At 48.3% G+C, this 27,804-nt stretch overlaps 1 long non-coding RNA gene and 1 pseudogene across 1 annotated transcript; one reads left to right on the forward strand and one right to left on the reverse strand.

The window, feature by feature from the left end:
- Positions 1-16,702: 16,702 nt before the first annotated feature.
- LOC147978138 (lysine--tRNA ligase pseudogene) lies at positions 16,703-18,321 on the reverse strand (annotated as a pseudogene).
- A 4,194-nt stretch (positions 18,322-22,515) lies between these two features.
- On the forward strand, positions 22,516-23,516 carry LOC147978139 (uncharacterized). The gene is made up of 2 exons (XR_015599539.1): positions 22,516-23,061; positions 23,172-23,516. It is a non-coding gene; the product is annotated as an uncharacterized LOC147978139 (long non-coding RNA).
- The last annotated feature ends 4,288 nt before the right edge of the window (positions 23,517-27,804 follow it).

Below are 27,804 nucleotides of genomic sequence, written 5' to 3' on the forward strand. Positions count from 1 at the left end.
CAACTTTCAATACCAGGTAAATCAGTCCCCTCGGACGAATGAAAGGTAGTTTTGTGCGACGTGGCAATCCTGGTAAACTAGTCAACATTGACGTGGCATTTGTGTCAGAAAATATATATAAATTTATTGTCGGTTCCATAGGTCGTACGACAGTCTTCTTCCTCGTCCTTCTCATGTTCGATCCCCTTTCTCTTGCTCGTACAGGAGCACCGACCGCTAACGTGCCTCGACACCATTACTGATTCATTGCCTCTGCGTTAGGCTGGTGCTGTTGTTATCCTCTCTCTCCCTCCTGCATCTTCATTCTCAAACTCACATGCATAGGGAGCACCGGCTCGTCTACCTAATCATCACTTCTGATCCGCATTGTGTTCACCTCTGTTGTTGCGTTGTGGCCTAGGAAGGCCGATGTTCGTCACAATCGTCTTCGAGGTCCACCCATCTCCAATGGCCTCAACATCAAGTAGGCGGGGACATCCGATGCGTGTCTCGTGGAGCTCGTCGATGCACTCTGCCCTGTAGCCGCCGACCTCTTCTTAAGCTCATCGCCGTAGTTTGTGCGGTGAATCAGGAGATGCAGGTGTAGGAGCGGATCGCTTGGTTCTGATGGTCAATCATTAATGCACGAAAACAATACGGAGGTGGATAAGAGGAGGAGTGATGTGAGGTGACAAAGTGGACTTCTGCAGCGTTTTGAAGCTGAATGACTCACTGAAGTGGCATATCGCACACCCTCATGAACACAACACAAAAATCACTACCTCCTACTTTCATACTCCCTCCGTGAACTATTATAAGATGTTCTAACTATTTTGTGAATCGGATGTATAAAGACACATTTTAGTGTGTTTGTTCACTAGTTTCAGTCTGTATGTAGTCTATATTGAAATATTCAAAACATCTTACAATAGTGAATGGAGGGAGTATCCACAATGAGTTTATAATCTCTGACCCCGCTTCTAATGTTTCTGGTCTACGAAAAAAAGGTCCAGTTCCTTGAATATTGGGATGCATGAGATTCTTTCCTGCCTTCCATGCATATGAGTTGGAGGCACCGGGAAGTTAGAAAGATTTGGCTGAGATGGCAATCGAGCTATGCAAAGGAATGAATCATGCATATGCCCGTATTTACGGAAATCAATGAGCCGATGTTTGTGCCTCTTTACCAGACGCTGCTAGCAGACCAAAGTTACACAAACAGGCTATTTGGTGGTTTTGTTCGCGTCTTCCAGGTGCAGCTAAGCATAGTGATTGTGGCGGCGCCTAGTTTCACTAGCAATAAAGCAACTACGGTGGTGCTCTTTATTCCCTGCACCATGCGTTGTTGTGGAAAAAGTCGACATAGTTCTGGATGTAGGACTCATATTTTGTAATGCTACTGACGTAGTTGCTTTTGTCATGTTCTTCGCTTGTTGAAGTGTATGCTTTAATTGATGCAGAGGATAAAGGTTCCAATATGCCTTACTTGATGCAGAGGCCATAGGTTCCATTATCCCTTTAGAAAAAAAAAGAATGGGATGATTGTAGGTGAGATTTTACATCTACCGCTTCTGTCATTTGGCGCAGAGACCGCCCTTATAACTGGAGTGGCACATGGGTCCAGCACTACAGGTAGTGCCGGGTCATTGAGACCGCAAGCTGCTCAAGAACCCGTACATGTAAATAGATTGCTTCTAGTACTTCCTCGTAGTGTCTATAAAAGCAGGGCCTCCGCTCTCAAAATCCACTTCTCCGGTGCCTACTCATCTCACTAACATGCACTGTCTCAGGAATCCACATCTCGTAAGGCAATGCTCTTGAAATCCAGATCAGTTCTCAAACTTTTTGATCCACCAATTGCAAAAAAGTTGCTAGGCCATGTGTAAGAGTAGGAGGCATCGGTAGATCTCGAACCACATTTTTCAACAGTGATAGATTGCATTGATTAGTGCTCTCCAATGTCAGTTCTGCGTTGTCCGCAGGAGGCGCGCGTGTCTGAAGACGCAGGTCCCGAACTCGAGGATGCATCTTACCCGGTGCTTTCCCGCGAGATATGCACCTACATAAACTCGATTGAGAACTATCGATCACATATGTGGAAGCTAGCCTCAATTCCGCCGACCAGAGATAGAAGCGAAACACACACCAACTCGCTTCTCCGATCTCGCCGAGAACACACCTGTGCAACGCAGGATTGATCACAGTAGGTGCGATACAAACCGACCTAGACTATGGCACATGCAATGAGGTCATGCATGCCAACACGTCGTGATTATCCGACAGTGTTGCAGTCCATCACCGATGTCGTCTGCGTCCTTCTCCACGGGATTGTACATAATCAGGTAGGATGACCAGAAAAACAATCGTTGATTGAGTGTGTGTCACAAGCTCACGGCCTAACCTCCGCACCCTTGTCGCTGCAATTAGCAAAGGGAAACACCAGAATATGAACGCCTCTTCGCCAACAAGATGAGATGAATTTCAAAGAAGTGTTTTTTAGTTGATCTCTAAAGAAGTGTTGCATCTACTTATGTCGAACCATGTCACTCGCATCTCTTTAGGACACCAGGAGTGGTTCGGAGACCCCCTCACATACCAGTGGCGGAGCTTGATAGAAACTACTGGGGGGCCAAGGCTAAAAACATGAGCATTTAGGGGTGCAAATTGCTAAAAAAATCTCATCTAAGCCCTCCCAAAAAATTCTTCGGAGTTTGGTCAAAGGCTGGGGGGGGGGGGTGGGCAGCCCCCTACGGCCTCAACATAGTTCCGCCAGTGTCACGTACCCACTCGCATTGCGTCACCACACAACGCCACGGAGCTAACCCTAACGCCTTCAATGGCTCATTTCCACTAATGCCTCCCTCTCCGCCGCTACCACCGGCGTAGGTTGCGGTTGCAGCGGGTCTGGCAGCGAAGGAGCCTAGGCGTCTGGGCGCGGCTGCGAACACCTGGTGCAGCTAGGGCGTGGCTAGAGGGGAGACTGAGCGCAGCGGCCTGGGCGGCATCCCCTGGTCATGCGATGGCAGCGCTCGCCTCCATGGCCGAGGGAACCTGCATGTTCTCTTGTGATGGAGGGTGCGGCGGCAGCCATGGATCTGGTCCACCCCAGATCCGTTCTTGGTTTTTCTCGTGGCCGGCTGGCGACGCGTTGAGGGGTTTCCATGGGAAGCTGGTTCCCTGCAGGCATTCAGACGGCACGCGCGTCGTCTCGGTGCAGATCAGCTCGAAACCAACCAGTTACGGGCTCGGAATGACGCAAATGTCGGCAAAAATCATGTTGACAGGGATCGTGACAGACGATGGTGGGATCTTGGGCGTCGTCTCCTTGTCGAAGGCATTGTCGGTTGCAATCAGTATCCACTACTAGGAAAAAGCCTACTAGCAGCGCGGGTAAAATGGCTACTAGCAGCGCGGATACCCACTCTACTAGTATCGCGCTACAGCTAATAGTTAGTAGTAGCGCGGGTGAAACCCACGCTACTACTAACATTTTAGTAGTAGCGCGGGTGCAACCCACGCTACTAGTAATCAAATAGTATTAGCGCCTCAGGTTTTTTCCCACGTTACTACTAAAAAGTTAGTAGTAGCCTGGACGCAAACCCACGCCACTACTAACGAAGTAGTAGTAGCGCGTCTGGTGTTTTCCCACGCTACTATTAACTAATTAGGAATTAAAAAAAATCCACCAATTCCATTCTATGCATACAATTCCAACTAAAACAAACACATAGTTGCAATAAACCAACAACATTACACATCATTTCTAATCCAAGATTTATAATAAACCAGCGGCATTAGAGCACATCCTGTAAGAGCATACATATTGTCATGGCTTTACATGCCTTCAATTAAAACACCTACACTTCTTGAAGTCACTTACTCCCAGCTAGTGCAAACACAGTTACAAGCAAACCAAAATGCATAAAAACACCAAACAGTGGCATCCTATCTCTCCAAATGATTCGCTCCCTCTGCATCCTTGCAAGCATCTTCACGATAAGCAAATCCATCTCTCCAAATGATTCGCTCCCTCTGCATCCTTGCAAGCATCTTCACGATAAGCAAATCCGCAGGAAAAAAGTCAACTTAGCATGTACTCCCTCTGTCAACTATCCAGAGTAGATTTTATCCATTGCCCTGGCCATGTTCAAGAAACACTAAATTAAGAATATTTCTACTCTAAATACAGGAGGCATCGGACAGAAAACAAAAGATGAGCAATATCATATGAGCAGAATAAAAAGGAGTTTGGACCATAGCATGGTTAACAATAAAATATAGTGCTCTAACAAAAGCAAGAGTGCAACACGTTGCCCTGTTCCCCTTTCAAATATCAACACACTAAAAAAGGCAATAAACACAAACATATAATTTTGGAGTACAGCAAAAATCAGTTGCAGAAAGTCAGGAAGATTATATTGTTAAAGTATTCCATCTTCAGATGTTAGAACAGGATATTGCAAAAGAAAAATATATGAAAATCAAATACTGAAGCAGCTACAATGCCCGAATTGGCCTTTTCCAGCAGGTGAGAAGCGCACACTAAAACATTAACAGCCAAGCACATCATATCTGTTGAAACTACCTAAATGGCACGGCAACAACACTTCCTTTTAAATAGTTTGAGAAGACATGCATTTAATGGCAGCCACAACAGTATGCATCTAGATGCCCCTTTAACATAACATAATTCTAGATACTAGTCATCAACCCGTGTTGCTGCACGGGCTAGAAATTAAACTTTGAGAATAATAAAAAATATGAAATGATACAATATATTCGAATGGATTATAAGATGTCATGCGTTGTAGGAAAAATGGTAAACTCGTATGCAATTATAGTTTCGTTTGAATGGATGCAAGATTATATGTGTCATTATCATGAGTGTGCTACCTTTTGAATCTTTACTTTTGCAAACGTTGCTAAGTTGTGAATATCATTGCACCTAGATATATTTTCTAAGACATACAGAGCAGGTTACCAAAGGAAATAAGTTCATGTAGGTGTTCTTATGAGGAGTACCCTCTGTGTTCTACACTTTGTGGCCAATGCAATGTTCAAAGTCAGGAGAACTCCAAATTTTGGAACTCGAGCTCACAAATTCCTAAGAGAAAATATAGAAATAGTAAGTCCCAAGGACATATAAGAACAAACAAATTTGTATATAGAAATCATGCACCGGCTCAATCTGATAATACAGCTCTAAATGTGACACTTTAATTCTCCCTTGTCCTTGAGCACAATCGATTGTACTTATATTTTCTAGAATACCTTGGTTTTGTGGCAACACAGAGATAACTAAACGCCCCAGATAACCACAGTGTGATGAATCAATTCGAGGTTAAAGCTTATAAAAAATCAAGGTTAAAGCTTACACATATAATTCATTATTAGCATAAAAATATAAGTTCCATGCAGAAGTTTGCCGGCAGATATTATACTCTGAATTGTGGTCTCCTAGAATTTTTTTTTTACAGATATAAGATTGGTATGTTTCCTGCCGAATCAACTTATATATGCATGGGACAGTGCCCTGATGATCAACGGTGGATTCAATTGATGCATGCATGCGATGGAATTGGCTTTGAGAGTCTGCTCCTACTTCCGGCCAGATAGCATCACGTCCAGAAGCTGGCCAGGAGCGATGGACTAATAGTTCTTGTCTCCAGCAACAGGAATAGGAGACAGGAGGTTTGATCTGCCCAACTGATTCTCCACCGGGTGAAGGTGGAGAGGAGAAAGGCGAGGCAGCAGTATGAGAATTGAGAAATAGGCAGGACCTGGCCATCATGGCTTGTTGCGGCAGCCATAGTAGTTGACAGGGAACCAAAAGAAATCTCAAGCACACCGAACCTATCAAAAAACAAATTTATCTCTGGAGATCTTCATTCACATACAACCTGCATGCTGCTCGACCACTAAAAGTATCTTCGCATGCAGAAAATATTCAATGTCTCGGCATCATACCTAGCGCCAAAAAACCACTCTCTTTGGCCAATGCAAGGTAGACTAAGAATACATACCATGCAGATAACTGAAGATTTAGTGTGTATTTAGAAGAAACAATATGCAACATCTACGTCATCCACAAAGGAAACATCAACCAAACTCATCATGCATCAGCTAATATGGGGTGACATATAACACTACCAGAATAACTGGCGATGCCGACGGCCGAACCTATGCCGACGGGCCCCATCGGCATAGATTGGCCTATCCCGAAGGCCCAGCCCAGGCCGTCGGTATAGAAAAGCCGTCAGCGTATATCAATCTATGCCGACGGCCCCCGTCGGCAAAGCTCACCCGTCGGCGTCGATAGAAATATGCTTACGGTGGCCGTCGGCATAGAGAAGGCCGTCGGCATTGCTCGTGGGCCCGGCTACCCGGACGGAGACGGCCTTTTGACGGTGTCAATCTACGCCGACGGGCTAACGGCGGCCGTCGGCATAGACGCCACGTCATCGATCCGCGTCACCCGCCACGTCATCGATCCGCGTCGCTCGCCTGTCCGTGGGGTGGCAAATCTATGCCGACGGCCTAGCCGTCGGCATAGGTCTGGCCCATGGATGTTGCCACATCATCGATCCGCGCCCTTAGGCACGTCATCGATCCGTGGCCATGTGCGCAGGGCCGTCGGCATATCTCTATTTTTTTATTTATTTTTATTTTTTTACTTATTTTTATTTACTTTTCCCTGTTTTTTCACAACATAAATGTGCCTTGTCTAACACAAAAAAAACATACCCAGATGGTATATCGATTGCCCCCCTCACGGACGTTGCTGCCCCCGCGCCGTGCCCCACAGCGACGCCGGAGATGGGGGGCACACCCCGGAGCTGCGTGCCGGGTGCCTGCGCTAGCCACCACGCTTTCACAACCGTAGGAGGGCCCAAAGCAACACCTAGCGGCATTGCTACCCCCCAGGTACACCCTCCCGTCTAACCGGGCCCTCATACATGCGGGGCGGTGTGGTGCCATGTCTGAAGAGGCGAGACGGGGGCCCTGGGGGATAGCAATACCACCGGAGCGTCGCACCGGCCCCTCATACATGCGGGGTGGTGTGGGGCCATGTCCAAATTAGAGGCGGCTCGCGTCTCCGGGTTGTGCCCCCGCACACGGACGGCGCCGCCGTCGGCACCTGAAGGGGGGAAACGGACGCGTCGGGTCTACACGGAGGGGATCTTACTGTGGGTTTGGCCTAGATGTTGCTCTAAAGTGTTCGTATGGGCTGACCTAACACGACCGGGTGGATAGTTCCACTGGTCAAAACCCGTCCGTGCAAAGTCAAAGGGCTAGATCCCGTGGTCAAACGCTACAGGGTTAGGCGGGACGGGGGCCGTGGGGGGGGAGGGTAGCAATGCCACCCGAGCGTCGCACCGGGCCCTCATACATGCGGGGTGGTGTGCTGGCATGTCCGAAGAGGCGGCACGCGTCTCCGGGGTGTGCCCCCTCACACGGACGGCGCCGCCGCCGGCACCTGGAGGGGGGAAACGGACGCGTCGGGTCTACACGGAGGGGATCTTACTGTGGGTTTGGCCCGGATGTTGCTCTAAAGTGTTCGTATGGGCCGACCTAACACGACCGGGTGGATAGTTCCACTGGTCAAAACCCGTCCGTGCAAAGTCAAAGGGCTAGATCCCGTGGTCAAACGCTACAGGGTTAGGCAGAACGGGGGCCGTGGGGGGGGGGGTAGCAATGCCACCCGAGCGTCGCACCGGGCCCTCATACATGCGGGGTGGTGTGCTGGCATATTCGAAGAGGCGGCACGCGTCTCCGGGGTGTGCCCCCTCACACGGACGGTGCCGCCGCCGGCACCTGAAGGGGGGAAACGGACGCGTCGGGTCTACAGGGAGGGGATCTTACTGTGGGTTTGGCCCGGATGTTGCTCTAAAGTGTTCGTATGGGCTGACCTAACACGACCGGGTGGATAGTTCCACTGGTCAAAACGCGTCCGTGCAAAGTCAAAGGGCTAGATCCCGTGGTCAAACGCTACAGGGTTAGGCGGGACGGGGCCGTGGGGGGTAGCAATGCCACCCGAGCGTCGCACCCGGCCCTCATACATGCGGGGTGGTGTGCTGGCATGTCCGAAGAGGCGGCACGCGTCTCCAGGGTGTGCCCCCTCACACGGACGACGCAACCGCCGGCACCTGAAGGGGGAAACGGACGCGTCGGGTCTACACGGAGGGGATCTTACTGTGGTTTTGGCCCAGATGTTGCTCTAAAGTGTTCGTATGGGCTGACCTAACACGACCAGGTGGATAGTTCCACTGGTCAAAACCCGTCCGTGCAAAGTCAAAGGGCTAGAGCCCGTGGTCAAACGCTACAGGGTTAGGCGGGACGGGGGCCGTGGGGGGGGTAGCAATGCCACCCGAGCATCGCACCGGGCCCTCATACATGCGGGGTGGTGTGCTGGCATGTCCGAAGAGGCGGCACGCGTCTCCGGGGTGTGCCCCCGCACACGGACGGCGCAGCCGCCGGCACCTGAAGGATGAAACGGACGCGTCGGGTCTACACGGAGGGGATCTTACTGTGGGTTTGGCCCGGATGTTGCTCTAAAGTGTTCGTATGGGCTGACCTAACGCGACCGGGTGGATAGTTCCACTGGTCAAAACCCGTCCGTGCAAAGTCAAAGGGCTAGATCCCGTGGTCAAACGCTACAGGGTTAGGCGGGACGGGGGCCCTGGGGGGGTAGCAATGCCACCCGACCGTCGCATCGGGCCCTCATACATGCGGGGTGGTGTGCTGGAATGTCCGAAGAAGCGGCACGCGTCTCCGGGGTGTGCCCCCTCACACGGACGGCGCCGCCGTCGGCACCTGAAGGGGGGAAACGGACGCGTCGGGTCTACAGGGAGGGGATCTTACTGTGGGTTTTGGCTGGATGTTGCTCTAAAGTGTTCGTATGGGCTGACCTAACACGACCGGGTGGATAGTTCCACTGGTCAAAACCCGTTCGTGCAAAGTCAAAGGGCTAGATCCCGTGGTCAAACGCTACAGGGTTAGGCGGGACGGGGGCCCTGCGGGGGGGGGGGGGGGGGTGGGGGGGTAGCAATGCCACCCGAGCGTCGCATCGGGCCCTCATACATGCAGGGTGGTGTGCTGGCATGTCCGAGGAGGCGGCACGCGTCTCCGGGGTGTGCCCCCTCACACGGACGACGCCGCCGCCGGCACCTAGAGGGGGGAAGTGGCCTCTGCAACGCCACTCTCGGGTAAACCCAAGGTACTTGCACGGAAGGGAGACCAGCTGCACAGATAAAATATCACTCACATCGAGCCCATTGCAGCTAATAGGGTAAGCCACTGTTGGGAGTTATACTCTCCACTTTTTTTGGCAGGAGTTATATGAAGAGAATAGGTGTTGCGACGGTCAAACTAGTGTGCTTGGGAATATGAGAAGTCTAAAAATGCAACCCAGGCTTAAATGACAGCTGCCTTCATAACTTTTGGCCCGTGTGTGCCCTTCCAGTCCCTGGACGCTTTCTCTTCTTCATAAGTAAGACCACCGGACGAGCATTCCCTTGTACGTTCGTCTACAGCGCAGCAACCTCCAGCACCGCGGTGAGCTTCTTCTACCTAGTTGCTCACCGTGAGGGAGAAGTACCCTGGAAGGGACCGCATCCACACTGCCAATGGATCAGGTTTGCACATAGCTCATCGTGGTCATGCTCTCCTTCCTACTCCCTCTGCCAACCGGAGACGCGTCCTGCCTCTTCGGACATGCCACCACACCACCCCGCATGTATGAGGGCCCGGTGCGACGCTCCGGTGGCATTGCTACCCCCCAAGTGCCCCCGTCCCGCCTAACCCTGTAGCGTTTGACCATGCGATCTAGCCCTTTGACTTTGCACGGACGGGCTTTGACCAGTGGACCTCCCCACCCGGTTGTGTTAGGTCAGCCCATAGGAACACTCTGGAGCAACATCCGGGCCAGACCCACAGCAAGATCCCCTCCGTGTAGACCCGACGCGTCCGTTTCCCCCCTCCAGGTGCCGGCGGCGGCGCCGTCCGTGAGGGGGGGCACACCCCGGAGACGCGTGCCGCCTCTTCGGACATGCCACCACACCACCCCGCATGTATGAGGGCCCGGTGCGACGCTCCGGTGGCATTACTACCCCCCCACGGCCCCCGTCTGTGACACCCCAAACTTTTGGCCTTGTTTTATTGCATTAAAATTTTGCCAGGAAATTAAACTTTTATTTTCTGGGCTCCCTTTTGATTTTTGAACCATTTTCCCCCTTGTTATTATGGAGTTTTTCCCCAAAGTGAAAACCTTTCAAATATGTTATTGGACTTGTTTAACCTCTCAAGAAAAAACTTTTCTTTTATCAGTATAACTAATTACTTAATTAAATTGCTTGATCTTTATTTTCTTGAAAAATGGTTTTCCATGGTTATATGGCCATATTTGAACTACAACCATTTGATAAATTCACTTAAAATTTCAACCAAAATTTGGAGATGTCATGTGATGTTTTTAAATCACTTTTATACAAGAATATCTTTTATTCATGAAATTTTTTGAGCTCTACACTCAATTTTTCTTCTCTGGTCCAGAGTGCAATTTGCACTACAACCCATTTAAATAATTCTTTCTAGCCTCCACCAAAATTATGGGATATTGGTAGTAGCATATGATTCAACTTTATGCAAAAACCATGTGATGTTATTTGAAAATTTTGAGTAAATCAACCTCTTTTCCATTCTGGTCCAGCCTTGTGATTTCTACTACAACCCTATTTAATTTTGCTCCAATGATCTTGTACTTTCTCCTACTTGTAGACAGCCCTACCAAACCCCTAAATCGAGGAGCATGCACCCATTGGAATATTTTTGGTTCATGAAATAATGTCATTTATTTCCTGTCCAGAATTGAAGTTTTGCAAAAATTTGCACTAGCAAGTTTCTCCTTTTGTCCAAATAACCTCACCACTCTCTCTTGCATCTAAGGATACCCTGATCTGGAGAATTTGGCCACTCCAAGAAAAGCCTAGGTGCCTGTGGCATTTTGTCAAACACCTGGAGAGCATGGCCAGATTTGACATGATCTTGAATTTGCATTGTGGACTTGGTCTCCTGACCTAACCACCTTGTCCCTTGATCGCCCCACTATCCCTAACCTAGCCATGTTTCTCGCCAGCCTCTCCCGCGACCTCTAGCGTGCTCTGGCATTGTGTCGAGCACATCCCGTGCGTGCCCAGAGCGCGAGCAGAGCGTGCGTTTGGCGCGCGTATTGCACGTGCCGCGCCCGAGTCGCCACGTCGTGCCCCTAGTTTTTTCCTGCACCAGAGAGCCGCGCCACGCACTCCCCCTCTCACGGCAACACGCCAAGCAGGCCCCGGTGCCCTGCAGCACCGCCGTCAGAGCCACTTGGTGGCATGCCCGCGGCCGCATCCGGCACCGCCATGGGAAGCGCCGCCCAAGCCACCCCGGCTCGCCACCTGCCCCTGGGAGCCGCAGGAGCTTATCTCCTCGCTCGTCGGCTAGCTCCCGTCGCCTCCACGTCGCCCTACAAGCTACAGAGAGGCGGTTCGCCGGCATCCTCATCTACCGCCGCGGAACCGACCTCGACGAGCTATAAAAGGAGGCCCCCGAGCTTCCCCGAGCACGCAGGCAACCTCAGGCCACCCCAATGGCACTCCCCTAGCTCGCATTCGACCCGGGGAGGCCTCCTTCCTCATCTCCGGCAACTCCTGCCGCCGCCACCGCCCCGGCCAATCCGGCACCTCTAGTACCTCCCCCTCTCCGTTCTCTTCACCAAGAGCTTCCTCATCCTCCCGTGAACCATTCCCACTACTCAATTTTGATCGGGACACACCGCGGGAGAAAAATCACCTTGCCCGACGGTCTCCATCCGCCGCGAAGCTCGCCGCCGGCAGCTCCGTTCATCCCCGAGACCATATCGACCACCGGAGTGACTGTCTTGATCCCCTGAGCACGTCGATGGCCTCCGTTCCCCAAACGGTGCCGTCATTCGCCGGTGAGCCTCGCCGGAGCCCCGCCCCGCTCGGGCAGAGGAGGGAGAAGACGCGGGCGACTGGTCAAACCTGACCAGTGGGCCAGGCGGGCCCACCATCAGTGACCCAGCGCCGGTCCACGTGGGTTAAGTGGAAGCGCATTTCCAAAATACGCTTTCGACGTGTACGTGTTTATTCGAAATGTTTTCTTTTCTGTTTTTATTAAAAACAGATTTTGACCAAATCTTTGACTGGCTATAACTTTTTAATTATAACTCCAAATGAATTAATTCTTTTTCCTACATCTCTCAAATATTGTCTAGTTTATTTTAAGATTTATTTGAAAATTTTCCAAACAACGTTTTTGTACTGTTTTTGAAATATGTGTTATTTGCATATTTTTGGAAATAGGATTTTTGGGAGAGAAGGAAGCTTTCAAAAATTTTGGAGAGCACCCCCACCTCTCCACACCATTAAAGGCAAGCATTCTGAACCCCGGAATAATATTTTTGGTGTGTTAGTTGACACGTTTATAACACCACCTTATATCGGAGAACTTGTTATTTCATGTAATATGATCATTTGCATGAATGCATATTAGTGATTTCCTTGCTGTTGGAAATGAATATACTTGTGATGGTAATCATCCTCATGTGCCTTGCATGCATGCCAGAAAGGAATCCGGGAAAGCCTCTGCCTTGGGTAGGAGTGAGCTTGTCGCCGGTCCCCGTCGGGGCGGTTATGTCCGGTATTGCATGGTAAGGTATATTGAGTGGTGATTATGTTGGTTGAATTATTTTTGTAATACATGTCATGTAGGGAATTTATGAACCTCCTGAGTCGACCGTAGACAGAGTCTTGTTCCAGTAACCCCCATACTTGCCTCGTACTACCACTTGTCCCTGCCGCAGGTAGGGTACGGTTCAGTAAGTCGTCAACCCCTTTCCAGCACACACCGTACAAAGAGGCCATGGTGGAAGATATCGGTTGTAGCCGGTAGGCATGCCACCTGGTCAGGGGGCATGGGTGTTTCTAGTTAGGACCGAGAGGGGAGGCCACCCCTTAGAGCGCGCGATATAAATTTGACCCCATGCTACGCGAGGTTGTAGCCTCCCCACTTAGAGTTTTGCTTAACAAGTGTCGTGGGTGATTCCAGACACCGATGAGTTAAGCTGGTGTGTGCAAGTTAGGCGTGTTTTCAACTAAAAGGCCGTAGACGGAATTAGTCCCGATGGACTAAAGGAATCCGTTACTCGTGGGTAAAGAGTACACCCTCTGCAGAGATTAAAAACCTATTCGAATAGCCGTGTCCATGGTTAAGGATTACAGTCTGGGATGGGTCAAGTGTTGGTCTTAGTGTCAGTCTTCGGAGGTGAAATATTGTTAAAACAAACTTGGATACCAACTGGTTACTTGTGAGGACCATGATTATTATTTTGTGATGGACTAACCCGTTGCATTATTTATATTATCGAGTATCCCTGGACGGTTCTACCTCCTGGATATTCATTGTGATTATTTTATCTTATAAGCCCTTTATGTGGTGTCGCTCAGACGCCCGACTGTGGCATTTCTTTTAAAGCCCTTTATATGGTGTCGCTCAGACGCCCGACTGTGGCATTTCTTTTAAAGCCCTTTATGTGGTGTCGCTCAGACGCCCGACTGTGGCATTTCTTTTAAAGCCCTTTATGTGGTGTCGCTCAAACGCCCGATTGTGGCATTTCTTTTAAAGCCCTTTATGTGGTGTCGCTCAGACGCCCAACTGTGGCATTTCTTTTAAAGCCCTTTATGTGGTGTCGCTCAGACGCCCGACTGTGGCATATCTTTTAAAGCCCTTTATGTGGTGTCGCTCAGACGCCCGACTGCGGCATTTTAATTCCCACTCTATTACTGCTTATTCACGTTGCATGAAAATAACCTGCTTGCATGCATAAAAGATGTTTTATATATGACTGACGATGTGATCATGGAATTTTTCAGTGCATGTTTATCAATTATATTATACCTGTGTTCTTAATGTTTGCGAGTACATTCAAAGTACTCACTGGCTTGTCCCTGGCTATTGTCTTGGCCAGATTTCTGCTTGGAGAGGAGCGTGGCGATGACAGCCTCGGGACCTAAGCAACGGTGATAGCAGCTTCGCGAAGATAGGAGTTAACCGGGTCAGCTGTTCCTGTGGGAAATGGAGTCCCATAGACACTGATGTCTCACAAACCGCTTCCGCCATCGACCACTAGAAACCCAATTGTTGTACTCACAGGCCAGAATGGTCTTGTACTACATATTTTGTATTTTTGCTTGGAATTTCTGAATCAAGTTGGAGCCTCATCAGCTAACAGTAATCCTGGGGCTGATGAGCACGCGGTCTTTTTCTGGAAATTTATACCCGAAAAACCCGGTCGTGACACCGTCCTGCCGTGTAGACCTCACGGGCGTGGCTGCCGCCGTGTCCTGGAGGGGGGAAACGGCCACGTCGGGCCGACACGGAGGGTATCTTTGGGTGGTTTGGGCCGGAATGGTTTTGGGGGGGTGCAGCACATGCCGTAACAAAAAAATAAAAAATAAAAAAAATGCCGTAACAAAAAAATAAAAAAATGCAAAGTATATATGCGACGGCTTAGCCGTCGGCATAGCAGCGCACATGTCCACGGATCGATGACGTGGCAAAGGGGCGGGCCTATGCCGACGGCCAGGCCATCGGCATAGGGCCGACCTTATCCCCTTGCGGTTCGCCCCCACCACCCATTCGCCATCCATCTCCCCCTTCCTCCCCGAACCACACCCGCGCCGCCACCCACCACCTCCGCCGCCCGCCCTGAGCACGCCACCGCCGGCCCCGAGCCCGCCGCCCCGCGCCGCACCAACCCCGGGCCGCCCCGCCCCGCCCCGAACCCGCCATCGCCCGCGCCTCCCCCGTCTCCCCCACCCACCCGCGCATCCGGCCCTCCCTCCCCCGACCTCCGTCCCCGCCCCGACCTCCATCGACCCCGCCCCGGCGGCCACTTCATTCGTGCCTGCCCCTCCGCCGCCTGCTCTGGCCCGTCATCCGTGCCTGCCCCTCCCCCCGAGCCGGCCCTCCCCCACGGTGAGCTCCCTCCCTCCCTCTCTGTAGATTTTTTTGATAATTTTGTTGTTGTTCATAGTTATGTAACTAGATGGATGGATGCATAGTTAGTTGATAGATGATTTGATGATAGTTACAAATGTGAGAAATGCAAGAAAAGCAATTTTTTTAACAAGGGGCATGACGTTAGATGATGGATTTTTTGATGATAGTTGCAAATGTATGATGATTGTTACATGATAGATGATGATGTTGATGATAGATAATGATTTTTTTTGCGGAAGAGATGATATAGGATGCTGATTTTTATGATTCGATGATTGTTAGATGATGATGATGAATATATTGTGATGTACTTAATTATTGTCACGGTGCAGGTTCTGTGGTGTTCCATCTCGGTGGAGTGATCGTCTTATTTATATGTAAACACAACGTATCTCTGCAATAATATACAGCTTGGCATAGACAGGATACACACCAAGCACATGTAGGAAGCAGCAAAATACCCTTTTTCACATATAGATAGCTACAATATCTGAAAGGGGTTGTGTGATTTGAGTTAAAATCAGAAATAGAAATAAATTTCATTGCAGGATAAAAGCAATAACTGCTCCATATTTCAAATATGATTTATATTTTAGAATTGTCAGGTTCTAAGGAGAAATTCCCCTACCATCAAATATGCGTGCTCCTTTCGCTTGTGGTGTAACCTGAAAAACTTCAACATCTTTTATTAGCTATGTTATTGCATAAATGGTGCTAATGTGACTAAATATTGGTTGTAAGCACAATGAAATCAAAAAAACAGAGCTAAAACCAGTGGTGTACATTCAGCAAGGCATTAATACCCGTGAGAACCTTCTTTTACTGAAAGGAAGAATCTGAACTTCACTAGCCAACAGATGTTGCAAGAAACATGAAACAGATCAGTCTAGACTGTAACTCTATATGATGCCAACGTGGTGCAAAAAAGATTCCATACAATTCTTGGATGAACAAGCTGCACATGACAGCAATCAAGAAGTTTTAAGTGTTCCATGGCGGCAGCATGATCAGAGAGGAGTTAATTATACGGAACTCAATAAGTCAGAAAACCATATTGACAATGGGGATTTACTGTACATTAAAACAAGAGAACTATGAAATATTTCCTTGTTATTTCTCAAAAAGTACGTACATAAATTAACTATTTGTCAAAAGGAAGAGAATTTAATAAATAGCGCTCCATTTTTCTTCTTTCATTATCGGAAAAGGATTTCAGCTTTCGACACTACTACTGATCCTGAGGCTTCATGGCCAGGAACAGGAGGACCTCCTTGATGTTTTGGGAGTCCGTCAGCAACATGGTGAGGCGATCAGTAAATGTTTCTGCTCTACTGTTTGGAGCAGAAACTTCTTGTTGTATGTGGGATTCTGGGACGGGAGTTGTCCTCTTTTTCAGAAGAAAAAACACCAAAACATAATACATGAACATGAGGTTAGTTATAGCAACTCAATGAAATAGAAAATCATATTGGCAATGGGAGTTACTGTCCATTAAAATAACGTAGAACTAGTTAACATTGCTTGTTATTTCTCGAAGTACAGAAATTAACTATTTGTAAAGCACAGAACTAGGAAACCATATTTACAATGGGCAATTACTGTCCATAACTTAAATTCCATTTTTGTTTCTTTCATAGGACAAGAATTTCATCTTTTCAAATAGCTAGCTGTCTTGAGGCTTCATGGCCGGGAACAGGAGGACCTCCTTTATGTTCTGGGAATCCGTCAGCAACATGGTGAGGCGATCAATCCCCAGACCCCAGCCTCCGGTCGGCGGCAGGCCATACTCAAGGGCAGTGCAGAAGGTTTCGTCCATGGCCATCGCTTCATCGTCACCGTCCTAACGATCCCTGAGCTGCTCCTCAAACCGCTCCCTCTGCACGACGGGGTCATTCAGCTCCCTGTAGGCGTTGCACACCTCATGCTTGTTGATGAACAGCTCAAACCTTTCAGTCAGTCCAGACCGGGCTTCGTCCCTGTGTGACTTCGCGAGTGGGCTCATGATCACCGGATGGTTGATGATGAACGTCGGGTTCACGCATGTCTCCTCCAGGAAGTGCCAGACAAGCTTGTCCAGCAGCCGTGCCATCGTGTGTGGAAGCGGGCACGTAATGTCGTACCTGGCACAAGCCTCCATCAAGTACTCGTTGTCGTTGGCATCGTGGGTCGACAGATCCTCCTCCGGTATGTTGAGACCGGCCATGTCCTCAAGTCCCTTGATCACGTCGATTCGCGCGAACGGAGGCGTGAAATCGATCTCGATAGGCGGCTTGTCGGCGCCGTTGGCGTGGTACTGCACCTTGTAGCCGCCCGTGAGCTCCTTCACCATGCCGCCCAGCATCTCCTCCGTGAGCTCCATCAGGTCGTTGTAATCCGCATAGGCCATGTAGAACTCGCATGTCGTGAACTCGGGGTTGTGCGTCGTGTCGATGCCTTCGTTCCTGAAGGCCTCCTGATCTCGTACACGCGGTCCAGTCCGCCGACGACGAGCTGCTTCAGGTAGAGCTCCGGCGCGATGCGCATGTACAACTTCATGTTCAGGTCGTTGTGGTGCGTGACGAACGGCCTCGCGGCGGCGCCACCGGCAACCACGTTCATCATCGGGGTGTCCACCTCCAGAAACCCACGCTTGTCAAGGAAGCTGCGGATGAAGGAGACGACTCTGGCTCGCGCCGTGAAGACGGACCTCACCTCAGGGTTCACCATGAGATCGAGGTACCGCCGGCGGTACCGTGTCTCCTGGTCCTTGAGGGCGTAGCTCTCCATGTTCCTGGGCATGCCGGGCGCCCACGGCAGCGGCGGCGCGCGCCGGTGCCTATTCGGCTGCCGCGGCAGCATGTGCAGGCAGGGCGAGAGCACGACGAACTGTGCAGGGAATATGCTGAGCTCGCCTCGGTTGCTTTTACCAGGGAACCCACGCACGTCGACCACGTCGCCAAGCTTCACGCCAGAGTGGAAAGCGGAGAATTCCTCGGGAGTCTCCAGCTCCGAGGTCCCGGAGTCTGCCATGACCTGGACCTTGGCGCCGCCGCGGTGGAGGTCGTAGAAGAGGAGGCTGGAGGACGACGTCCTCTTGCTCATGATCCTCCCGGCCAGGGACTCGGTGACGTCGACCAGCTTCTCCCCGTCGGCCAGGCCCCTGTACCTGTGGACGTAGTCGGCGACGGAGACGGTGGGCTGGAAGGCGTGCGGGTAGGGGTTGACGCCGGCGGCCTTCTGCGCGGCGAGCGCGCCGAGCCTGTTGTGGTAGTACTGGGTGGGATCCATGCCGTCGTCCGTCATGGCGCGCGGTGCAAAACTCTCTCCCGTAGTTGGGGAAAAACAGAGCGGAGACTTTCTTGACCTAGCAGCGATTTCGTGTTCTCGTCGGTTTATTTATATGTACAAAGAAGAAGAGACGACTATGCGCTTGTTTGGACTCAAAATCGAACAAAACCTACCGTGACTTGCCAAACAAGCAACCCCACGAGCCCACCCCAGACTTGTGGGATCCTTTCCAGCGTAGCGGTTCGATCCAGTCAACGCAAAACTGGGCGCCGCATCAACGCAGCCCCATGCGAGAAGCACCACGCCCCAGACTCCGTACTAGAAGAACCACGTCGCCCCTCTGCAGCACTGATTGCATGTAGAACATTGTTGACTGCCGGCCGCTGACAGTCTATCGAGTGTTGCATGGCAGCACCGTGGAAGGCTGAGTTGCAGCACAGACAACCGCTGACGACCGTCGACGCTGCATCGCAGCACTGGCAACTACCGCTGGGTTGCATAGCAGCACCGACGAGGATGCGTTGTAGCACCAACAGTTGACGACGACCGCTGCTTCAGAGCGTCGAACAATTGAACGATGCATTGCAGCGCCGTTAGACACCGATGGACCGCACAACAGCGCAGCACCTGAGTGCTGCATCACAACATCGACGCCGATGAGAAAGTTCATCCGATTGAAAACCAAAGTTTTCCTACTTTTTATACCTAACAACGGAGCTAGCTATACATCCAGCAACAACAAATAGATCAAAGATGAAAGAAAATATGTTGCCTCCATGACACTACTGTAGAGAAAGATCAGTATACACATGTGAACTCAAAGAAAGTGAAATACGCATACTTATGATGAGTGATATCCTGGTTAATCTGTTTATGTGTCCTAATTAACAGCCCATGAGCACACCCGAAACAATATCGGTAGTTAGACGAAGAAAACACATCCTGGTTAAAGGAGAAAGAACAGGAAAACGGTCCGTAGATTTGAAGAGAGTGGGGGGCTTACATCGAACTGTCTGCTGCCTTGAACACTTTCATGGAAAAGAAACATTGGCTTTGCCACCAGAGTAGGAAGAAACAGGATTGCCTTTCAGCTTGTTGCCCGTACCTGTTAATGAGCGAAAAATATGAACAGAGTCTGAAAAAAAATGAGAACAGTAGCAATACGCTTAAGCAACAGCGGGTTTGTTGATATTTTTGCGGCGAAGAGAACTATGGCATATTTTTGATCCAACTCAAGTCAGAAAGATCAATGATGTTCAGGTTAAAACTCTGAACTCTCAACTACATCCACTAGTTGATAGTTGTTGCTCGAAGCTTAACAAGACAAACACAAGGCATTCCACTTCCTTAAAATTATTCTTGCTGTCATGAAAAATAAAAACTGCTTTAATTTTCTCGCTTCACCGATCGAGATCACTAGTACATGCATGCATATGGAGAAAACTGCAAACACACTGTTTGGACAAAAAAAAAGTTTGCTAGTTCTTGGCCGGGCACCAGACACCTCACAAACCTGCACTGTCAATGAATTAGCTTTCTCTATTCCATGGTAGTGGTATCATGCACCTGAATGTTCTTTGCCATACAATTTTCTTAAGATTAATTAAGCTCTAGTACTGTTAGCATTGCAGCGGCGATCTGTATGTTACGATCCTAGTATTACCCAACATTGACGAACGGCAGAGATAAGATACTACCAGTAAACAGATGGATACAGTTGACAAGACCACAAACAGAATGGTTACTTACTTGTACAGTTCTGCTTTCTTGGTGAGTTCTATTTGATGGAATGGTTAAAAATATCCCTGTGTTTTATAAATTTTGTAGGATGTGAAATAGATATGCTAGAAGTTGCAAAACAACATTTTGGCACACACTGAAACTGCATGGTGGACATGAAGGAAAATCATGATAAACTCCATTGACTAGAGATGAAAACACAGCCCATTATGGTTATGATTCAGCAAAATACATGCCCTTCAACAGGTTGAACTACATCTATAATTTCAGTTAAAAACTACATCCATGCCATCCCACTTGTCATCAGGAGTCAGCATAACAACCATGGCCCCCTAAATGTAACAATAAGATTACATCCATGACAAAACTTTGGATAATCACTGATTACTCAATGTAGAAATCTGCATCTGAAAAATACACACAAGAACACATGAAGCCCACAATGGGGAGTTCGAATTATGAGAACGTTAATCATCTAACCCTGTAACCCACAGGGAAGCCATGGAAAAGTACATCTACACTAGGCATGGAAATTAAGAAGAAAATACCTACATCCATCACATGGCAAAAATACATTGTAGAACTAGATGGAAACACAGGAAGAAAAAACATACGTGGTGGTCAAAGTCCATACGTCGGACCAGACAAGCTTATGAAAGGCTACATGTAAATATGCGTGAAGCTTATGAAAGGCTACACTATGCGTGAAGAAAAAGCACTCATAAGCATTAGGGGTTCAAACATATACTAAGAACCATGGATTTCGAGTCGCTCGACTAGTCTATGAGTCGCAAAAATATGGTCGACTCAGCTTAGTGTCGACTCGCGACTAGTCACAACGCAGGCTCGACTTCTTCCGAGTCACTGCCCCAGAGAGACTCGCATGAGTCGCGACTCGAAAACCATGCTAAGAACTTCGGGAGAAAGATCAACCGATCATCCACTAACAGCCTAACGACAAGGAAGGAAGTAAGCAGCCAAGAATAATGAATATTTTAATCAAAACAACAACAAACGAGCCAGGTAATTCCTAAATTTCCCCTATTTTCCTCTGACATACTCCTCCCAATGCGAGCACAACGCTATTTCGTTCAAAAATTGCTATTCACTCCGCCATCAAAATCCAACCCTTGTTTCTCTCGCAGAGTATGCCACAGCTACCTCAACGAGTCACAGTATCCAAATCTGCCATTGTACAATGTACGGATGGGCTTAGGCATTTCGTCGAACACATTGGCTTCTATCCATTGGAAACCACCAGATCACATGTACAGGAAAGCTAGCAGTAAACTTCGAACATCGAATAGACAAGAGGTTGGTGCGGGAGCAACCTTGGGGAGTGCTGCGGTCGACGACACCGTCCGGGACCGCTGGCCTAGGCGCCTACAGGTAGAATACAAGAGGCTGCCCTTTGCACGACCTCCTCTTCACCACTCCACGGCCCCCAATCGTGATGCTCTTGCTCGACGGAGTACTGTCAAACAACCAAACAAAGCTACGTGTTGGTGCGTGGGTGATGTTTGTGTAAATTGTTTGGACGATCAAGGAGCGTGCGACAAGAAAAAAAATCGGCATGAACAAATGTTTCTCACATACCCGAAATTTGATTTTTTTTTCTTTTTCGCCACGACCTTCTCGGATGGCCAAACTTCACCAAATCTTGCACGAACATCACGCATTTGAGCTCCTCGAATGGCCAAACTTCACCAAATCTTTCTTGATTTTTTTCTCTCACCCACTAATATGTGGGCCACGCAATGTTGGCATGCCACGCAAGCTGGGTGGATGTAAAAAGCACCGTATTTGCACCAAACAACAAGTTAGATGACTATAAATCTATATTTTTAAAGTTTTAGTACTAAACTGAACATCTTGCGCAAGTTGTATGATTGCCGGTGATATTGCCTCAATAAGTAAATACACCAGCGATGTAGTTGGTACGAACACTTGCAAAATACTGATTTTCCGATCAGTGAACTTGCCCCGGTTGTGCAAATATAGTACGTTCTGCCGGCGTATGCTCTGTCCGCATGGTGGTGGCCCACATTTCAGTGGCCGGAGGTAAGCGAGGCGTGAATGAGCAACCAATGATGTTTTTTAAACTGAATTTCTTAGTGTGCAAATATTGTCATGGCAAATTTGATATGTATAATATTTATTTTTGCCAATTAGTATCCAGAGTTATAAAAGATATTCGTAAGAAATCATGTATTTATCAAGAGGGTAGTATAGAAGCTTACAAGAAGATATTCAGGATCTTGAGTTGGGATCAGATTGATCCTCTATGGTAAAATTGCAAAGCGTTGGCTCACTAGTAGGATCGTGACCTCGCGAAAATATGGATATCTAATCGATTTAGATCATAACATCGTAGAATCACAATAAAATCATGATTCTCACTACCTTGCCAAAAAAACAACCTCCTTATATATTTTTCCAGAATAAAGTAATTTGCACATCTTTGGAAAGATTTATATTAACTGTGCATATATTCTTTTTTAGCGGCCAGTCAATATGCCATAAATAGATCCTTGGTTTTTCCTTCAAGGCAATCAATTCACGAATAAATGCACAATTAATAATGCCATCAGTAGATGAGCTATAGGTTTTGGGTGTAAATATACTATATAAATATTCCTCGCAAAAAATATACTATAAATATTTTTTACTATATATATGAGCTGTATGTTTTGGGTGTATATCAACATACACATTTATAGGATACAGATCCATGATTAAATTAATGTGTTTAAACGTTAATATTATGTAAATAAGTCGAAAACTTGTAGCATGCACCTATGTGTCCATTATAAAAAGCCATCTAAGACCCTAATCACAGAGCAGGAACCCAGGCATATCTGAAAAGATTGGCTTGACATCCCAGTAAACACGCTATCTCTCTCTCTCTCTCTCTCTCTCTCTCTCTCTCTCTCTCTCTCCACCATCAAGCCAGGATGAGGTCGTTGTACAAGATGCTACTATTTTCGCTTGCCCTTGTTGCGCTGCTATCCTCAGGTATGTACGTTTGGAGCATGTTTTGTGATCAATTTTGTATGGCGACCTTTCCACTGTCGTTTTCTCATAATAAATCTCTGCAATCTTTATATGCTGGTACGAACATATAGATCTGATGATCCAGGCGACGGCTAATGGTGGCGGCTCGCTAATCCCTGAAGACTGCCGGCAGACCCCTGTCATCCGTGGGCCGTGTAACCCCAAGGCTTGTCAACACAACTGTCAAACCAACGTCGGCCCCGGTGCCGTTGGCGATTGTGATGCCGGTGGATGCCGGTGCACATACTGTACTCCATCTCAGTGGAATTAAGCAGTGATTGTTGCTTAATTGCTCTCCGATAGTATGCGAAATCTTAGTTTTTTTTCTGTCTGGCTACCTGTCAAATACTCCTACTTGGAAACTCAAATCAGGAATGTCAGAAATTTGATCGATTCGAGGGGCAGTTGCCTTATTAGCATGTTTGCTTGTGATCACCACATCTAAAAATAAAGGTGTGGTCCTCTAGCCTCCCCCCTCCCTTTGCTAGAGGTGTAGTCTGCTTGATTTATCTTCCTTTGCTAGCGTAGTAAATTGATGGAGCTCATGAAATCGTGAACGGTGTGCAAGTTATAATGCACATATATAGGTAGCGTTTGTCCTTTCGAGCAGACAATTCGTTTAGTATTCACGTTAGTAATGAAGAAATTGAAGCCATTTTCATGCACATTAGGCAGCAAGAACGGCGTCGTCATTGATCAAACGTATGCAAGTGGGTTTTGTCCTTCCCGCTATAATGAATTCACACATCTTCAATCTTTAAAGAGCATCCCTTTCCCCGCTTGTTCTCCACTCGTCTCTCGGAAACTCACACACGCACTATCCCAAAACCCAAAACTCATACCGCGATGCACTCAAATCTTTATCTGCTCTAAATGTTCAACAAAAATTGGTAGTCAATGTCGTCCACAGCGCAATAGGAGTAGGAGGGATCAGAAAGTTATGAAGATAAGCTGGCCCTGCTCGGAATTTCAAGAAGGCTGGGCAGGATGCTTTCCGGATTTGCGATCCATGAAACATTGTGTTTCTCATCTAGTTTTGCCACCGAGGCACGCCAGTTCTTGGGCAAGTACTGTGCTCGACACCAACCCAGCCGTTCTGCAGGAATCAGTGGGGCTTGCTACTCAGACTAAAAGGAACCCATGGGGGCGTGAGACTCTGGCAGGCGCGGACCACACTGGGCCATGGCGTGACATCACCAGGGCTCGTGCATGGATTCTTGGGGTTTGGATCAGAAATATCCATCTGTACAATTCCGTTAAGTGTTAGGTAAAATATGTACATAGAGAGGATAAATGAAGGAAATAAAAATGAAAATAAAAAAAATTAGGGTCAGTCATGATGCATACAACCATCTTTATTAATTATTCACCATCGCCTGGCAAAATGAATACAAGGATCAACCCAAGCCACCTTCTAGGCCAACAAAGTCACCACACCTACAGGTATATAGATGTGCTTTGTACGCATAACAGACACTATCTAATCCGATGGCCTAAAGCCCGGCCAGTCTGTGCACGCTCTAGGATCTGCCGCCGTCAACTTCTGCAATCCCGTCTTACTATGAGTGATGCTAGTTTCTTTACACATGTAGTTTAGCCGACAAGAGTAGATCCCCACGTCGCTCATAGTGGCAGCTCGGGGGAACCCTAGCACCGCCAGCCCTTGGCCCTCTCCTCCAGCACCTCTGCCTCGCTGCCGCCAAGGGTCTCCATCGGGTGAAGCCCGGGTAGTGCTGGCGGCGGGGCCTTCCATGGGCGCGACTCCTCTCCCTCCCTAGCGGTGGCGTGTCTCCGATCTAGTGGCGCCGAGTCTCCGATTTGGCGGCCGCGGCGCTGCTCGGTGTCGGGTGTGGTGGGGTGCTCCGCCTAGTGGTGTGCCCCGGCTTGCAGAAATAGCTTCAGCTGTCGATCCCTCAGATCTGATCTGGGTTGGTTGGTGGAACTCGACCCAAAGCTGTGGTCAGCCACGTGCCTCGTCAGCTGATGCGGCATGGGACTCTAGTCGGCAGGCTACAAGTCATGAATGTTGGCTGGCAGGCGGCGCCGGACTCGATCGGGGCGGCTGATGCAGCATGGGACTCTAGTCGGCAGGCTACAAGTCATGAATGTTGGCTGGCAGGCGGCGGCGGACTCGATCGGGGCGGCGTTCGGGGACTGCTGTCGTGAAAATAATGGTGGCTGTCCTCATGCTCTTTTCGCATCATGGCAATGTCCTGCATGATCGGTCTTCCTCGCATCATGCCAGCAGACCCCTGTCATTCCTGGCCAGAACCCTGTCATCCCTAGGCCGTGTAACCCCAAGGCTTGTCTCCGCAATTGCCAAACCAACGTTGGCACTGGTGCAGTTGGCGATTGAGATGCTCGTGGATGCGAGTGCAAACACTGTACTGCATCTCAGCGGAATTAAGCAGTGCTTGTTGCTTAATTTTTTCCCTATCCATAATAAGTGAAAACTTAGTTTTTTTGTATGGCTACCTGTTAAATACATGGAAACTCAAAACAGGAATGTCAGACATTTCATCGACTTGAGGGGCTGTTGCCATCTTAGGGCATCTTCAAGGCTGACCAGTAAACCTCTCGGAACCGTCCGAACCGCGCTGTAGGTACCGCGGAAGCCATCCGGCGCGGGTCTGTATCGGTCTGCGGGGCGGTCCGGACGCGATTTCTCCCACAAAATGGAGAAAAAAGTGGGGGAGGTTTGCGGGAGTCCGGGCCGATCCCAAGCCCCTTTCTGACCGCCCTAGCCCACCAAAACCACTTCCACTTCCGCGCGTGCTCCCGCCCTGCGCCAGCTGCCCGCATTCATGCCACTGTAGAGCACGCCGCTCCGCATTGAAGATGGCTCAGGGCGGATGCGACCTCTCTCACTGCCTCCACCATGTACGGACACCGTCGGGATAGGGCCTATGCCGACGGCCTCCCGGGCTATGCCGACGGATATTTTGCCGACGGCTCTATGCCAACGGGGGCCATCGGCATAGGCCTGTCCCGACGGCCAATCAAGGCTATGCCGACGGCGGTGCGATTCCGGTGGTGTTGTGATGTAACCTAAAAAACTTCGACATCTTTTATTATCTATGTTATTGCATAAGTGGTGCTAATGTGACTAAATATTGGTTGTAACCACAATGGCATCAGAAAAGGAGATCTAAAACCATATTGTACGGTGGTGTACAATCAGTAAGACATTACACATAATAACCTACTTTTACCGAAAAGGTAGAATCTCAACTTCACTAGCCAACAGATGTTGGAAGACAAAGTAACATTGAAACAGAGTTAAGACTGTAACTTCTATACGCTGCCAAGCTGGTGCAAAACAGATTCCATGCAATTCTTGGAAGAACAAGTTGCACATGACAACAATCAGGTACAAGTTTCTGATGTTTCACCATGCACATAATTTGACTCCATACAGTTTTCCCGGTACACATCATCAAGTGTTCAAAATGTTTGCCATCTTACAAAATTTACAATCAACAAGTTTTAAGTGTTCCATGACAGCAGCATGATCACAAAGGAGTTAATCATATGCAACCAATGAAATAGAACACCATATTGAAAAGGGGGATTACTGTATGATAAAATAAGATACTACTAGTGGGCATATGAACGGAGGGGAACGTTTGGAACGAGTGGGCATATGAACCCATTTTTTTTTATAAAAAAGGTAATTTAAAAAATGGTCGAAAAATCATGAAATTTATCGGCAACAAACTTGTCCTACTCGCAAAAAATTGGGGGCGAAATGACTTTCGAGGTATTGTCCAGGACAAATCGAAATCAGCAACATACTAGGTTTACTATTCACTCTATATTGTCAGGGAAATTTTGTTTGTTGGCTCAGATTTTTGTCGTCAATTATTTCATGAGCGGAACAATATGTCAACTTTGTTCGAAAATAATTTCAATGATTTTTGACTTTTTTCTGAGTTGCTAAAAAAATCGCTGATATTTTTTATAGGGTTCATCTACCACCAGGTTCACCGGGGTATTTTCCCGAGTTAAATAACTATTTTGTGAAATGGAAGGGAAATGAATAACTTGCGCTCCATTTTTTTATCTCATCGGACAAGGATTTTAGCGTTGCAAACAGCCAACTAGTCTTGAGGATTCATGGCCAGGAGGACATCCTTGATGTCAAGGGTTGATGGCACAATTTTCCTATGATATCTTTATTTAGGTGGGCATCTTTTTCAAAATGAATAACACGACCTCTGCATCATACGATGAACACAACCATTTTATTAAATGTAAAGTACATGTAAGTCATGACTACCAAAATGTTCGCAGGACAAGACCATCTCGGTCAGAAACAAGATTACATAGCTCATCCAACATTCATGTTTTCTATTTGCCCAGTGCATTGTTTTGTAGGGTTTGTATCTAAATTTAATGATTTGAGGCTCATGCATATATGTGATTGATCCGGAAACTTTGGTAGGGGCAAATACCAGCAGCGATTTCTGCCCACCGGTTATGAAGTAATCTTTCTTGCTCGCATCATGTGTTGCAATCATGCTCCTGTTTAAGTGGTGGAAAAATTTGCCAACCTCGTGGCGACCTAGGTCTACAATATTTGCTAGCACACTATGATGCATGCTATGTAATTATGCATCGACGACGTGGCAATGGCAAACACACAAGACGCGGGTATGTGGGCTGCAACGAATCCACACTACTAGAAGCCCGACTTCTCTGACC

Source organism: Triticum urartu, chromosome 3A (genome assembly GCF_056163025.1).
Source record: "Triticum urartu cultivar PI428250 chromosome 3A, HENAU_Tu73, whole genome shotgun sequence".
NCBI classification, from domain to species: Eukaryota; Viridiplantae; Streptophyta; class Magnoliopsida; order Poales; family Poaceae; genus Triticum; species Triticum urartu.